Raw genomic sequence first — 15,561 nt, 5'->3', positions numbered from 1 at the left:
TTGGAAGAGGACGGCGGTGGAATGCTCACTGAAGCGATCTGAGATCTCCAAAGGTTTTTAGCCACGCATCTCTGTGTTTCTGCAAGCAGTGCTAACTGCACCAGCTCTCCGAGGAGGAAGCCAGACGGGGCTCGGGGCCAGGCTGCTCTGAAAGTACTTTACAAAGCCTTGAAGGTTCTGAGAATGCCATTAGTGTCAGCCACATTGCAGGATTTCTGCAGTGGGAAGATGAAGCTGCTAGGAGGGAGCTGGGAAAGGGGAAAGGAGTTGGTACGCTCAGGCAGAGACACCAAGGCGGAGCTCTGACCGGCCCAGGGGACCTCTTTACATCATCCCGTCAGAAGGTGTCCTGAATGGATGGACCCACTGCTGCAATGATGTCGGCCTCATTTGTTTGTTTTCTTCATTTACGGACAGATTTATGGACTGATTTTGACTGTCTTTGGCTGAGAGACTTCTTCTGTTGGAGTCGTTTTCAAAGCCCTTCTTCTCACCCTTACAGAGGGGTCTAGGTCACCAACACTATACCTTCCTGTCCCAAGACCTTTCGTGCTTACAAACTTGCCATTAAAAGGTTCCAGAAGTCAAGTTTGAATAGACAGACTTCTCAGTAAAGGCACAATTACTCCTAAAGTAATGTTAATAAATTACACAGTGACCACCCCGTTCCTATCAATTCTATATCATTTGATAAAGTAGAGCATTCGAGCCAGATTGGGATCAGATCTGAGTTTGGGACCTGACACAATCTTGTACACATTAAATAAATATCGATCATTTAAAGAAGAAAGGGTGCTGCCAATCACCCCGAACTCTGTCACTGTATTTTATATGCAGAAAGAAACTGGTGATTACAATATTTGGTATGCCAGTTTACTCATGATAATAAACATGTGAACACGTGAAATACAGAGCCATGAATGCCACTTCTTTCTCTTTTTGGTTTCTTTGAAATAAGATCTCATTTTCAGTCAAGTCAGGTTCATCATTCACTGTATAGTCAGGCTAGGTTTTGGACTCATGGTCATCCTCCTGCCTCAGCTTCCTGAAGAGCTGGGGTTGCACGAGATATAAACTACCATGTCTGGCTTAACTTATTTTTTCCTAATCTTACTTTCCTCGTCTAAGAAATAATATGGATAAATCACGTGTCCACAGCCCTGCCACTTAAGACGAGCTCTGTGTAGCACTTGAAGCACGACTTACTGTTTTGAGGAACTGTCAGCATTTACAGTTGTGTCTTTTTTTTTTTGTTTTGTAGACTGCTGCATTTGGATTAAAATGAGTTGTACCTAAATGTAAGGGGTTCACCGACAGAAGACAACCTCATATTTCCCATCTACGTTAACGAAACTTTTAATACTATCTATGAAACAAATCTTTAGTTATGACACTAGGTTTATGCACAAAGGTTAACTCATAAATAAAATTCTTGTTTGTATTGTTTTGTTTGTATTGCTCACGTGTATCTCAAGAAAGGAACCACCTTTTTTACCCGTTATTTTCCCCATAGATTTTTAGTGGCACGGTTTGGGTGGTTGCTAGATCCACTCTTCCGGGTCCACCTGAGCTGTGTGGGATGGTCAGACACTGGGAAGCATCAGATAAGGAAGACGAACGCGCCAGTGCTGGGACTGCGGCTCTCCATCTCCTGTTATGATGACGTACTCGTTGTGTCTTCCATATAAACCCACGAGTATTTTATACTGTGCAAGGCGGCATTAGACGCCTAACATTCTGGAAATGTTATATCTTCCCCCTGAAGTAGGACTTTCACCCTCATATCATCTTTTCTACATTTAATAAGACACGCTAAGCTAAAGTTCATGTTTTTCTTCCTTTACTTTAATGACGGCCCATGCCGTTGGTTTAGTATTTCTCTGACACCTTGTGTGACCTGCCTTCTCTTTCATATATAGTACAGAGCTGCCTTTAATTTCATGCACCCAGGCAATCCCTGTGTCTTAATAAGACAGTTGAGTCTGTTCACATTTGTTTACAGTATTGATGCATTTGGAACTGCCACCGCCAGGGCACCTGTGCATTCCCATTTCATCTCCCCCTTTTACCTTCCTGCCTTCTTTCAAATTGAATTTGAAAATCTGATGTCTTCTGAGTTCTGTTTTAGTCTTATATAAAATGTTTAGGTGCACGTCCCTAGATTAGTGGCAACTTTTAATTCTCTTTTTAAATTTTAAAGACAGTGCCATTATTTCCTTGGATGTTTAAGATCTTTCAAAACTTTTAAAAGATGATGAAACTAGATTTATTTTTTTTTCTCCCATGGGATTATAATCCCTCATCTATTCTTGAAGTAACACCAAGACTCATTACAATTTTTCAGGTTATACAAACTTAAAACTATGCAGATATTAAATTACATAGATCACCTGGCACAGAAAGTATTAAATATGTGCTTAATTCATTACCAGACTCTCCTCTTTTTACAAAAGGGGATTGTGAACAGAAGAAAAAAAAGAGCACACTGGCCACAAAAAATATTTGGCAAATTTTATTTCATATAAAAACTATTTCATAAAACTTACTTTTTTATAATTAAGAATTCTTGCTGTGTTCTGATGACACATGCCCATGGGGATAGGCTACATTAAAGGCAGAGGCAGGAGGATTAAGCTAGCCTGAGCTACATTTTTCCATAATTCCAGCCTGAGCTACATTTTAAAAACAAGCTAGATGTAGTGGTACATACTTATAATCCCAGAAGCAAGTAAAACTCTGTGAGTTCAGGACTAGCTTGGCAAAATAGGAGTCAGATCTCTAGGCCCCAGGATCAAACTCAGATCATTCATTAGCCTTGGTTGCAAGAGTCTTTAACCACTGAGGTACCTCTCTGACCAAGACATTTTCTTCTCTTTTTTCGACACTGCTGTTTATTGAAATTCTTGGGGGGGGGGGCGGGGAATCTCAGGAATTTGGAGCTTAAGTGTGTGTGAACAGAACCTTGGATGATGAGTAACTTTGAAGCAAACACTTCTGAATGCATTGAAAACCCTGCAACTTTGAGGTCTAAAACCACAGTGAATGTTCTGAGTTCCTCCTAAGGCACCCTGCCATTCCCATTCTCTCTCTTTACTTGATACTTTATAAGCAGAGAAGGTGGCACAGACAGCTCTGCTGCAGCCATAACACCACATAGCCTGGAATCCTGGGCACAATGTGACTATGAGGTAAATGTACTAGGGTTAGCACTGCCAGGAGCAGCCTGTAAAACCCCTCTGCCTCCCAGGAACAGATCCAACAGCACCTCCTGTTTCTCTCCATCCATCTCTGCACCCATCTGCTGCAAAGCAAACAGAAACTGCACCTTCTTGAAAACAGAGCAAGACAACTCCAGAACCCTCCACAGACTAAAGAAGACTGCCAAGGTTGAGAAGAGAGAAAGGATACAAAGACAGATGAAGAAGAGGAAGCAGCCGCTCATGGCCAGGGGAAGAGGGCCCAGCCTATAGGGCAGGGCTCCTGGGAGGAGAGACAAGGCACTTGCGAGATGCCTCAATGTTTGATCTGGACTGATTATATCTATAGACATTCAACTGAATCTGAGAAAAATGAACTTTTAAAAAATAACAATTTGGTGGCTGGAGAGGCGGCTCAGTGTTTTGGAGCACTGACTGTTAAAGTCCTGAGTTCAATTCCCAGCAACCACCTGATGGCTCATAACTATCTATAATGGGATCCGATGGCCTCTTCTGGTGTGTCTGAAGATAGTAACAGTGTAGTAATATGCAAAAATGTATTAAAAAAGACAAAATAAACATTCATTTTTAAACTGCCATCACCACCACCAAACTTCTGTTCTTTAGATACTTCTTCAAAATAAAGATCCCTGGAGGAATATTATTTTTCTTCTTCTTTCTTTACTTTTCCAGTAGGGATTGAAGTCAGTTCCTCTTTTGTTGTTGTTTGTTTGCCTATTTCCTCCAAACTTGTGATAGATCTACTTACAGAATGACTAAGCACAGTTCTATTTTGTTCTCTAGAGTTGACTTGTAAATATGTGTAATATATTGCAATGTATGATGTTCCTTGTAATTATGTGTGATAGTCTAATGTGTGACATTCATTTATAATTATTTGCATAATAAAAACATGTAATACATAAATCCTCACTGGAATCTTTGAATGCTTCTGCTCATGAAAGGTGGATATGGTGAGTAGAGCTTTACTGGGCATAATATACTAATGGCAGCATTCAGTTTGAGATGGCATGGAACAGAACTGAAAGTTCTAGACCCTTCCTCACTTGACTCTCAAACAGTTTTGAGATAGAAGTCCATAAACTATGAGCCTTTGTCTGAGGCACAATTACAGTTACCATGCTTTGTTTCATACATTGCATAACTACATGGAGTAATGGGAAGGGGTGTGTCCCCACAAGGAACATACTACATACTCTCTACAGAGCATACTACAGTACATGCATCTTCTCAATTGACAGCGTGCAGGCTGATGTGACAGATGCCAACATAGATAGTGGCCGCCATGTTTAACATCTGACCTCCTAAAACTGCTCCCATGATTTGTGAAGTAGCCCCACACCAACCATAGAGATCAATCCCTGCTCTTGACAGCACCAGACACACTATGGCTGTAGCCCTCCATCTTGTTTGAATATCAGAAGCAAAGTGCTCCAGGGGCTGCTTCTTATCAGAGCTTCTGTTAGAGCAAACCATCCTTCTAAGTCTCCTCCCAGTTCTCAGAAAGGGTCTTCATCTTAGAAAATAGCAAAAACACAGGGCTGTTCAGCACAGAGAACACAGTCCTTTGCTGATTCTCTGGTTTTAGCAAAATATAGTAAGATTCCTCCCATAAAGGTAAACATGAATCCTTGACATAATAGTTTCCATGAGTAAATTAGGTTTTGGTGCACAGAAAACCATGACAATCTCTTTGAAAACACTTGCCCTTGTAAAGACTAGTTCTCTTTACTATGAATGTCTATAGTGATAATGTTACTTGCAGGAAGCTCTATAATCCATAAACTGCTTTTATCAATATTGTTTTATTGACTCAGATGATCAAAGGACTATTCAGATCAGACAGGATCATGGAGAGGTGCTGCACGACACTGCTTCCCATACATGACATAACCATTGACCTCATGATCTCATTGCTACCTGCAGGACAGCTACACAGGTGGGCCAGTCAATGTTCTTTCATGGATGAGGCCTTATCCAGGCTAGGGTAGCTATTAAAGTTAATGGTTATGGTTGCTGGGTCGGGGAGTGGGTGGGGTCATTTTGAATCCATGATGTAGACACTGCTTAGTTCTCTATGCTCTGTTGATACACACTTATTCCCAACTCATGTAAGCAATCTTACTTAAACTCAGTGTGTCAAAAAAGAAAGGATGGGAAAGTGAAAGAGTAAAAGAAAGAAAGAAGGAAAGAAAGATAGAGAAAAAAGGAAGGAAGGAAGAAGGAAGAAAGGAAGGAAAAGAAAATAGAAAGGAGGGAGGGTGAGAAGAAAGGAAAAATAAAAACAATGATATGTTAATATTAAGTTCTTAAAGACATATTTCCCTACTTTCTCTTTTCCTTTAATTGTGATTTCCATTGCTATAAAGATATTCTTTCCATAATGTTAATACTGTTATTGTCGTACATTTAAAAATGGAAAGTCAGTCTAAAAACAGGAAGAATCTATTCTTAACATGGACAAGACAAAGTTAGGTAAGTTCAAACGCTGGGCATAATCTCCAGATGTGGCCCTTCTTGGCACACGGTGGCCCATGAACTCTGCTCCATCTGGAGGAAGTGTAGAGAACGTGCTGAAGATCCATCAGCAGGATCTGCATGAATCAAAAATTTCCAAAACACCCCTGCTAGCATCCCTAACGCTGTGCTAGACTGCCGATTGGTGAGTTGGACAAAGGGAAATATTAACTTTATTCCAAAATCTATAGTCTTGATCCCAACCCCTGCCTGGAAAAAAAGGTGGAGGTCTTCAAATGCTTAAGTTCACTACGGAATCGAAAATTGGTGATCCTACGACATAGTTATACTATTCTTTCCCTAGAACAAGTATAGAACGATTTTCACAGTTACATTTCAGAAGGCCACTGATGTGATCAATGTTAAAATAAGTATTCATTGTGAAAATCAGAAGCTTCATGTCATATTAAGTAAGAGCCCTTTTGTACTTAAGGTTATTTTTACTTAGCTACCACAAAAGTTGGTCACATTGGTCCACCCACTTATGATAATCACCTATTAACTACTTTCTTACATTGATTTTGTAGGGAATCCATTTCTTTTAAACAGGGAGTATTTTATTTAAAACCCATAAGTGAAGTAGTCATTTTTAGTCTCTGACAAATCATTTATATCTAAAGCATAAGTTAGCAACTGTATGAAAGCACACACTGCCACAAACAAATTATCAGAATACAACTTTCTATGCTGGAACAGAATAAACACCCCTGTGAAAGCAGCACCTAGTAACATTTTAGTATTCCTCTCCTTCTTCCTCACCCTCGCCTTCCACAGAGTCCACACCAACCTCCTCATAATCCTTCTCTAGGGCAGCCATGTCCTCATGAGCCTCAGACAACTCCCCCTCCTCCATACCCTCACCCACATACCAGTGCACAAAGGCATGCTTGGCATACATCAGATCAAACTTGTGATCTAGGTGAGCCCAGGCCTCAGCAATGGCTGTGCTGTTGCTCAGCATGCACACAGCTCTCTGGACCTTGGCCAGGTCACCACGAGATACCACAGTGGGAGGCTGGTAATTAATGCCAACCTTGAAGCCAGTGGGATACCAGTCCACAAAATGGATGTTGTGCTTGGTCTTGATGGTGGCAATGGCAGCATTGACATCTTTGGGAACCATATCACCATGGTACAGCAGGCAGAAAGCCATGTGTTTACCATGGTGAGGACCACATATCACCGTCTGGTTGGCTGGCTCAATGCAGGCACTGGTGATCTCTGCTATAGAGAGCTGCTCATGGTAGGCTTTCTCAGCAGAGATGACAGGGGCATAAGTAGCCAGAGGGAAGTGAGGATAGGGCACCAGGGTGGTCTGGAATTCTGTCAGATCAACATTTAGGGCCCCATCAAATCTGAGGAAAGCAGTGATGGAAGACACAATCTGACCTATCAACCTGTTTAGGTTAGTGTAGGTTGGGTGCTCAATGTCGAGGTTTCTAAGACAGATGTCATAGACGGCCTCACTGTCTACCATGAAGGCACAATCAGAGTGTTCTGGTGGTGAGGATGGACTTGTAGGGCTCAGCCATAGCAGTGGAAACCTGTGTGGCTGGGTAAATGGAGAACTCCAGCTTGGACTTCTTTCTGTAACCAACAGAGAGCCACTCCATCAGCACGGAGGTGAACCCAGAGCCAGTTCCCCTGCCAAAGCTGTGGAAAACCAACAAGCCCTGGAGACCTGTGCACTGGTCGGACAGCTTTCGAATTCTGTCTAAGACAAGGTCAATGATCTCCTTGCCAATGGTGCAGTGGTCAAAGGCATAGTTATTGGCAGCATCTTCCTTGCCTGGGATGAGCTGCTCAGGGTGGAAGAGCTGGCGGTAGGTGCCAGTGAGAACTTCATCAATAACTGTAGGTTCCAGATCTATAAACACTGGTGTGTGGGGCACATGCTTGTCAGTTCCTGTCTCACTGAAGAAGGTGTTGAAGGAGTCATCTCCTCCCCCAATGGTCTTGTCACTTGACACCTGGCCATCCACCACCTCTACATGGAGACATGAACAGTAGACCTTTATAGCTACAGGGCCCAACCCCATATGGTTACCTCAATTCTGCTGTTACCTCAAGGTGACAAGGGACTCATAACCTTCCCATCACCTGGATACAGATCAGTGTGGAACTGACTGCCAGACTTCTCTACTTCACAGTTACTGAGAGGACTGACACTTCCCTACCTTTCACTTGCCCCCATAGATGTCTTATTATTTTACCTGGTTCACAAGTCCTTAAAGCAAATTAAAATGCCATTGCATGTTAAACAATATGATGTGCTGGGTATTTACACATGATTAGCCAGTTTTTGTGCATTCAAGTGGTGGATTAAAGCACATTTCATCTGAAGTGGGTAATTCTTATTTCTTATGATAAGAGATAGAACTGAGAATTCAAACCCCAATCTTCATTTGTGAAAAAAAAAAAAAGTGTATCCATACTGAACTTCAGAAATGGTTTCTGTTTCAAATAGAACAGCTATAAATATTTAGCTCAAGTGACAAGGTCAGCAGGAGCATTTTCACCATAAGAGGCTTGCAGAAACCGTATGACAGAATACACCGCAATGGATGCTGCTTCTGAAGTTCTGGAAGTCACAAATCTCACCAGCAGAGGACGATTCTGAAGGCAGAAACCGGCCTCACCAGAATGGAACAGCAGGTCCTCACGCTGTAAACAGGGCTCATAATAGCTCCTGAAAAGCACCATTTTGTGGGACATCATCTCACCCAAAGAGAAGGGGAAAAAAAAAAAAAAAAAAACTCTCTAATCCTGAACAAAACCTCTTCAAAGTATATGTTCTCAATAAACCTTTAGCTGAGAATTGAAAATACAACTCAGCAAAATACAATGAACGCTCTAACAAATGTATCAGATTTCTCACTTAATGTCTTTTACAGGCTTAAACCAAATGGAGTGACAGGAAATCGCCAGCCACAGTCTGATGGCTGCAGGAGGCATGCTCTGCTACCAGCCTTAAAGTAAGCATGGTACACTTATGTGCACGTTGGTGAATCTTGGAGTATGATAACAAGAGGAGAGAGTCGTTAGCATCTGACTAAATCCTCAATGTTTATTCCCTTCAAGACCCAACATGGCCCAAGACAGTAAGAAAGCTACAGAATTGAAAACCTTTAAGGCAAAAATACATTGGTATTTTATGGTTACACCGAAGACAGTGTCACTACCCCTTAAACAATGTCACCTAGTTTGGGGAAGGCATTAAAAGGGAAGGAATCGAAAGCATCATCAAAAACATGGGTCCTACTTAAAGAAAAAAAATCAGGTTATAATTTATTTGCTGGGGAAGCAGACTTCAGGTTCATCATCTTATGGCATTGCCTGTAGGATTTGAAAGTAGGTGACAGTCTTTGATAATAAGGAGGAACCTCATTTATATCTAAAGATATATTTGTTCTAAGACTGTTTTCCTCAAGGGCCTTACAACCCCTTGTATTTCCAGCTCTGGGGAATCTGATGCCTTCTTTTGGCTTCTGTGTGTATGTGTGCATATGTGTGTGTGTGTGTGTGTGTGTGTGTGTGTGTGTGTGTGTGCCACAACACACTAAAAATACAAAAATAAGAATATATAAAATTAAATACTATAAAAATAATGCATTGTCCCCACAAGAACTCTATTATCCAACTTTCTGAGAACAGTGCCTTCCAACTGTAGAGAGTGAACTTCCTATGTGGCTGTCAGGTCTCACTGCACTATCACAGAACACACAGCCAGGTAGGGTACGGAGCCTTTCTTCTGTTTCACAACACATAAAGGCAGAGTATGGGAAATGTTTATTAAGCATTTACCATGTGCTAGAGACCTTTCCCATGCACCATTTCCTACACCTTTGCAACCCCCTGCTGTGGGGTTACTTCACTTTGCAGATGAAGGAGCTGAGGCTTACAGAGAAAGAGCCTGGTCACACCTCAGCATCAGGCACAAAGCACGCGGAAGCTCAGAGGCTGCTGCCTACTCCTGACACCACCCAAAGGACTTTCTAACACCTTAGTGTGTAAATTCTCTATCATAATATCAAAGGTCTGGTCATTAAAACATTTAGAAAACACTGAAGCTTATCAAAGAAAATGAAGATCCCTTGCTGATCTTAACCCAGGAATAGTTATTATCATTATTATTATTATTATTTTTGTTGTTGTTATTATTATTATTTAGATATATTTACTTCTGTAAGGTCAGAACACATAGATAAATTTTAGTTTTTGTGTTTTAAAATAACTATGTATCTTTCAGTTTTCCACAATCTCAATTTTAATATGTTTTCTTAAACAACTGGAAGTTAGACATAAGTCCACAGTTAGGTTTTCTTCCCTGCCTTTTACTTCCTGTCTAGAAACTTCAAGCCACAAGAGTAGATATCCACAGGTAATGTCCCTTTGAGCATGTGTGCCCTTCTGACACTGGCCAGTAAGCTCTCCCCATTGCCACTCAGTATTATTTAACAATGTCACAAGTATTACTGTGGGGCGCCGCCTGCACATTCTCCATTACAAGATGGCGCCGACATCCGGCTGGAGTTAGCAGTAAACAAGCCGTGTGCGCACGTGCTGGGTAACTTTCCACTCCTTGAGCTCTGCCTCTTCCGTGGCGTCATAGGGCCTGATGAGTTTCAACCAATCAGGGGGCTCCGCGTCCAAGGCAAGGACTGATCCCTTTATAAGGGGACGGGCTAGATAGTTTCTCTCTCTCGCCCTCTCGTTGGTTTCGTTCGTCTCGTGGATCTCGTTCGTCTTGTTCGTCCTGTTCGTCTTCTTGGATTTCTTGGTCTTCTTCATCTTTTTCGTCACATGTAACAAGTGCTGGTTCTCGAGGATAATAAAGTTTACCGCAGAAGGATTCTATTTCGGGTGCCGCGTCGTTCTTGCAGGCGAGACGGTTGCGTGGGACATATTACTAACTCTCCGAATTCTGAAACATAATTTGTCAGAAACCTTGGTCCTTCTTAGGGCCTCTCTGCAGGTCTGGCCCTGTGACATAGCAGCTGGATCTTCCAGAGACAGTGAGGAGAGATAGAGTCCAAGGGAGAAACAATTCTTTGTAGCCTAAGGTTAGAATATTCAGTCAACTTCCACTAAACAGTACTGGTCACCAAAACCAACCCTTGGCATGATGTGGAGAGACAGTGGCAGGTGAGAAAATCAGATTTGTGGGCTCACTGGGAGCCTCCATGAAAGCTGTGGATCTTCTTGATAATTATGAAAGATTTGTGGCCATTGTAAACTATGAACAAATATATCGCTGTCTGTCTCTATCTCTCTGTCTCTGTCTTTGTGTTGCCCACCCCCGTCACAGTGTGTGTCTGTGTGTGTGTGTGTGTGTGTGTGTGTGTGTCTGTGTGTATACACATAGCTCCTAAAGTAGCCATCTGCACACGTCCAAATCAGTAGTAGTAATAAAGTCACACTATTGACCGGCCATTTCTAACATTTATTTCACAAACCACATCATCCTCCTGAACAAACTACTATAATAGTTTTAAAAGACACTCTCCTTATGAATGACAAGAATAAAAATAATTTTTACAAGTTATAAACTAAATCCCTCCAAATTCCACTCCTTATCTTTATCCTGTAAGTTACATTTTAGTCTTAGTTCGAAAACATTACAATAGTACTGTTAGTGTGTATAACATTTCTTATTTTTAGAAACCTTTGCACTTTCATACATAGTATCCTAACAGTGCTGTAGAGTATTTGACTGGGCTCATTAGTCAGGGAATTTTAAGACTATGTTTCTATCCTCTTTAATCTTGGTTAGGTTAGTATGTAGGTATTTATTTATTTGGTATGAAGGGGTCAGCAAACAACTTTTAAGAGTCAGCTGTCTCGTTCCACCACGTGGGTTCCAGGACGGATCTTGGCCACAGACATCTTTACCTGGTGAGCAATCATAACAGTTCAGGGCCCAGTCTTTTGTAAAATGTTGATCTACAAAACAGCACTTAGTTACTTCTTTAAGAGAAACATTAAAGAGCCACATTACTAAACAAAAACTTGGCAGACTTCCCAATGATTAACTGAAATCCTCGAGGCCATTCCTTGTCTTCTCTCTGTGTCCACTGAGCAGTGTTCCCTTGTCATGTCCCTTCCCGTACTGTGGTCATCACCCTTTCCTCCAACCAATATACCCAGAGGCTCTGTTACTGGTGCCTTTGCATGGCGGTCGGTGCGTGGGCTTCCATTTAATTACACTGTCTGTTTGCTTGACCTCATGTATCAATCGCTTTCCTAAATCACCTTATTTTATTACTGTTCCACTCTAGCTCAGGAGATCTCAACCTTCCTGCCAACCTTTCCTACCGTTCTCACAGTATGGTGACTCCCTGAAGCCATTACGAGTATCTCATTCCTATTTTGTGACTGTAAGTTTGCTACTGTCATGAACCGTGATGTAAATATCTGATATGTGTGATATCTGATACTCCAGCCCCATGGTATGTTGACCCATAGATTGAGGACCACTGCTCTAGAAGGTCACATCTAGGAGAACAGAAACCTTGTTGAATATTCTTAAGCCCACGCAGACAGTGATAACAATACTGAACTAAGTGTGCCAGGGTACAGTCATCGCCCCAATGTATTTCCTTACTGGGGCGTGTATGTGATTTACTATTTTCCAGGGACACACACACACACACACACACACACACACACACGGTAGGGCCAGGCACAGTAGGGACACATACAGTAACTAAACGGACCTCATTCTCCATCACCTCTCTAGGATTGGTGATTTTTTTTTTTTTTTTTTTAGGAAGAGCTATAGTCCTGGCAATGGTTCTAAAAGCAAAACAAAACAAAAAAGTAGTTTAACAGAAAGCATGGGAAACAAAGAAAGTTCATTCTGCTCCTCTGGAGGAAAACAGGACTCAGTCGCCGACTACCAAGGGCTATGCAGTTGAGCTTTCTGAATGTGGAGAATGTGCAGGGTGCACTAGGTAAGCCTCACCCTGGGAAACCACCTCCCTCATTATTTTACCTTCTTGGCCAGGTAAGTCCGAGAAAGTACAATTTCTTTTAAAAGCCACTTCATTAAAAATCTTATATTCTGGCCATTGCGAATACACTGTCTTATATTCTGAACTCACAGAAAGGTCTTATGTGTCTTAGCCCTGCCATATCAAACAGGGTAAATGAGAAATTCATTAGAAATCTGTTCTTGAGGCTATAAAATAATTGAAGGCAAAAATAAAATACATAAAAGGGGCCCGGGGTATGTGTGTGAGGAAAGCATTTGAAAGTTGCTTTCCGAAGGAAGTGAGCTGCTTCAGACAAGGCATCCCTTGTGCTGTGGGGTACGGGTTACACGGGGCAGCGTCACTCACATCACCAGCAAAGCAGTGTGGGTCTCAGAACTGTAGGCCTGCGCTCTTCTAACCGTGTAAGACGAGACAAGTACTCCGGAGCTGTAATCTCTGCTAAACCATAATACTTCCTAGGAAAAAATGTGGTAAGAGCCAACTCATGGGACAATTAACAATTAATACAGATTAAACACACACAGACACACACACACACACTCACACAACGCAGCAACTCCCAGATGACATTAAAGATCCAGAGGACTAGCAAGACGGTTCAGCAGATAAAGTTGCCTGCTGGTGACCTAAGCTCTGTCCTTAAGACTCAGATGTTCCAAGAAAACTAGTTCCCACAAGTTATTTTCTGACTTCTGCATGTATACCCAAGCATGCGCATGAGCAAGCAAACACACACACACACACACACACACACACACACACACACACACACATACACACACACTACACACACTACACACGCATACACACATACACACACTAGCATGCAATACAAATTTAAAGCAACAAAATTGGGAGAACTAAGTTCAGGGATAAATGTATGTAAAATACATTTGACATTAGCAGATGAAAGATCACATCACATTGGGACAGAAAACTGGTGGGATCGGGAGAATCTGAAGGGGAGGCAAAGGGAAGGAGATTTCGTCAAAACACATTGTGTACATGCACGAAATTCTCAAACAATAAAAAAATGAATAGAGTTAAGTATTCTGTGTAAGAAATGTTTTTTTTTAAACATCCACTCTTAGAACAATAAAAACCATCCCACCAGGGCAGAGTAGGCATTAAGAGGAGTCTGCATAATTTAAGGTGTACACTTTGGTGACATACCTATTCTAACCTTACCCTACAAAGAAGCAGGAAGAATTGGTGCCTGGGTCTTGCTGGCTTCAAATCTTTGTCTATGAAGGTGTATTTTTTTCCATATCGACCTTCATCTGACTGCATTATTAATATCAAGTTGCCCAAAGTACTGGCAACACCGAGGTGGCTGCTCCGTCATAGAGACACAGAATGATTTTCTTCTGCAGATAACTTCGATGTTTATGAACAGAGAACCTACCAATCTTTAAACTGCAGGTATCTGGCTTTGCAGAGGGAAGGCCATGTGAAAGGCCATTACTATGAAACCATGCATGTCCTATAGCTCCTTACCTCCCTTGGCCACGCCTTGTATAAGGGGATACTCGGGTTTTACTAAACAAGAATCTCACTACCCATCAATCTTGCAGCTCTCTCATGTGGAGGGGGCTGTAAAACTGAGGGTACCCGGCCTACAAAAAGTGGGAGCACAGAATAAGCTGAGGCAGTGACTGAAGGCAGGCCCACCCTTTCAGGCATATCTTAAGGTGGCAGGCCATATGCCATAGCCTTAAAGGTCTATCTGTGTCTTAAAGCCAACAGTATCAGCACAACTGAAGAGGTGCGCCCTCAGCACGTCTTTGTAAAGGTATGGCACTTTTAAAATGGGAAAGAAGGAAATGTGACAAGATTACTCAGGAACTCACATGGAAATTTCCAACAGAATAGTGAGATTATATCAGAATCATATAACACAGGACTTATGTGTAGTCACTGTAATTATCTATTTTCACACATAAATACACAACCAACATGAAATATGTTATTGTGTTGTCAAGCTCCTATGCACATTTTGCTATTCTCTAAGTTCTGTATTTATCTTTGGAGATTTGGACAAATCTAGGTGATAAAGCTTACATGGCAAATCGGCCGGCTCCCACAAAATCAGTGTGGCCAGAGTACACGCTCTGAAACTCCATTCCAGATACTCATGAGAAAGACATCCGATATTCAAGAAAATTGAAGAATTTGAAATATGAAAACCTCTCAGATGTTCCGAGAGAAACTAAATCCTGGGACAGAGTCAGGGATTTGGATTTAAGTCTGCAGCTACAGGAGACCTAAGTGTGAGGATAAAAACCTGGGCAGTCGTCTCCTAACAGAAAAATGTAATCCACCGCCTTAATATTTTCTGCTAAACTTTTGCTATGAGCTATTCAGACATTATGTTGTGGCCAATTACGTGGCCAAATGTAGTAGCCACTGGCTACACATACATATCGAAATTAACAACTGTTAAATCTCACAAAATTCTCAGATCAACGGCAGCAACCATATTTAATATTTAAATCCAGTAGCGACAGGAGGCTAATGGCAAGGATCTGACAATGAAGCCATACAGGATCTTTATCAGTTGCACATGGGAGCTACTGGGTAACCCACACTAGTTCTTTCAAAACTTCTAGAAATTTCTAAATATCCTCAAAGGAACTGGATGGTTTCAGCACTGTCACACACTGGCTCTTTAGATGAACAGCGAACCCTGGGTTAAGAAAACAAAGAATGTGTATACTAGCAAAAAATATAGCTCTGGGTCATGAAATCACCCTACAGATGTGGGGTCTGACAAAGGAAGAGGCCCTGTTTTAGGCTAAAGTCCACAATCGAGAGAACCCTTTCTCATTTAC

General features: G+C 41.7%; 1 protein-coding gene and 1 pseudogene across 2 annotated transcripts in view; both read right to left on the bottom strand.

Moving 5' to 3' along the window:
• Positions 1-15,561, bottom strand: part of CDK14 (cyclin dependent kinase 14) — a 511,537-nt gene that overhangs the window by 80,234 nt on the left and 415,742 nt on the right. The window lies entirely within an intron of this gene.
• Positions 6,469-7,774, bottom strand: LOC308435608 (tubulin alpha-1A chain-like; annotated as a pseudogene). Its single transcript has one exon. The product of its transcript is annotated as a tubulin alpha-1A chain-like (transcript).

Source organism: Micromys minutus, assembly GCF_963924665.1.
Source record: "Micromys minutus genome assembly, chromosome: 23".
Lineage (NCBI taxonomy): Eukaryota > Metazoa > Chordata > Mammalia > Rodentia > Muridae > Micromys > Micromys minutus.
Note: the sequence above shows the minus strand (reverse complement) of the source record. Positions and strands in the feature narration are given on the sequence as shown.